The sequence below is a fragment of the Olea europaea genome, unplaced genomic scaffold, assembly GCF_002742605.1.
Source record: "Olea europaea var. sylvestris unplaced genomic scaffold, O_europaea_v1 scaffold608, whole genome shotgun sequence".
Lineage (NCBI taxonomy): Eukaryota > Viridiplantae > Streptophyta > Magnoliopsida > Lamiales > Oleaceae > Olea > Olea europaea.
The window spans coordinates 513,178-515,337 of NW_019264430.1; positions in this window are offsets into that span (position 1 = coordinate 513,178).

Consider the following 2,160-nt stretch of genomic DNA (forward strand, 5'->3'; position numbering starts at 1 on the left):
CCCCACTTTTCTCCTATTGATCGATAAATCAATTCTCAAAATCATTACCAAACGGGCCCTTAAAACAGACGTAAAGTGCAGACAAATAATTTTATTTGTATCGAATAGAATGTACCGAAAGCTGTCCTCCTCTCACCATACACATGGGCCCTCTGTGAATATAAAAATTTTCAAATGTGAACCCCACCCCTATTCTAAGTAGTAAGTAAATGAATAAGTATAAAAATTATGTACATGTAGAATTGTCTAAACGTAGACTCAAATTGAGTCTACTGACCAATACATCATCGTGAATCGGAGGTTAGTTTTCTAATGGGTTAAATCTAATATAGCCGCCCAACTTCATACCTAGTGTACATTTAATGTGTATTTGACTGACTTTACTTTTCATAAAAATGTCATTTTTATCCAAATTACTACTTTTGGAGTTTTTGATTGACAAATTTTTTCCTTGAAAATATCTTTTAGCTTTTGGTTATGTGACAATATTTTTTTCAAAAACAAGAAAATATATTCTTTGGAGAAGGGTAGGTTTTTATTTTCAAGGTAATTCATTTTCTCTCTCTCTCATCAATCCATTCTCTTTCATCTACCAATCAATAAAAAATCAATAAGTATAGTATTTTCTAGGTTGAAACCTAAATCAATCAAACATATTTAATTCAAGGTAATTCATTTTCTCTCTCTCTCATCAATCCATTCTCTTTCATCTACCAATCAATAAAAAATCAATAAGTATAGTATTTTCTAGGTTGAAACCTAAATCAATCAAACATATTTAATTAATAATTTGCAAAAAATAAGTTCTAGACAATTGAATTATCTAGAATATATATTCTTTTCATACTCGCAATCAAATACACCATTAGTGTCAACGTGATCACCCAACTTAATTTTATTTAGCCATGACCACCCAACTTTATACGATCGTTGCCACCCAAATTGATTTTATTTCACTATGGTCACGTAATTTTTTATAATGTTTCACCATATCATTCAACTTCTTTTTCATCATTTTCACTAATTTTAAAAGGGCTAAAATGACAACTTTGCATTATATATAAAATAAATTTTACAAAAATAAAAATAAAAGTTTTTTTTAATCTTAAAAATGCTTTTTTTAGAATAAGTTTTTATTTTTCTAAATAAAGTTTTTTTAATTAAGTTTTTATTTTATTTTATTTTAAAAAGGTTTTTTTTTAAAAATAAATTTATACTATTTTTTGAAGGACATTTTTTCAAAATAATTTTTTTTATTTTATTTGAAAATCTTTTTTAAAGATAAGTTTTTAATTTTTTTAAGTAACGCTTTTTTAAAATAAGTTTTTATTTTATTTTTTTTTTAAGTAACATTTTTTTAAAATAAGTTTTTTATTTCAAAAAAAATTATTTTATATATAAGATAATTAACACACAAACATCTTTACCTTTCAATGTTATTGTGCAAAGCGTTCATATCTTTCATTCTTGATATTTTCATCCCAATTTTCATCTTTCATCGCGAAAAGGATCATTTTCATGATGATTTTCACAATGTAATGTAAAAATAAGGATAAAAATACAAAAAAAAAAAAAAGATATGGACGTTTTGCACAATAATATTGGAAGGTAATGACATATTCTGCTAATTACCATTTTGGTATTTTATTTGAACTCATTTGTAGTTTTTTACAAAATTTTGGGGCTATAATTTCAATTTATTTTTATTTTTTTCTTTTATTTTTGCTTTTATTTAAACAGGATGGTATAATTGTCATTTTACATTTTATTAAGAAATTGGATAAAAATGACCTTTTCTGCAATGAAATAATAAAATAGGTATAATTGTCATTTTACATTTTATTGAGAAATTGGATAAAAATGACCTTTTCTGCAATGAAATATTAAAATAAGGGTAAAAATGCCAAAAAATAAAAAGTTAAGGATGTTTTACACAACGAAAACAAGAGTTAACACTAAAAATATAACGGTATTGTGTAATCATCTTCGTGGAATGGGCATATAAAGACTCATAAGAAAATAACATCTTTCTGATTCTCGAATATACTGAACTTATCCATTCATTAGTTTCAATTTTTTATGCACATGCTTAGCCCCAAGCCTTACCAAGTCACCCATCAACTGCTATGGAACGTCTTGGATTAGTTCGGGAGCAAGACA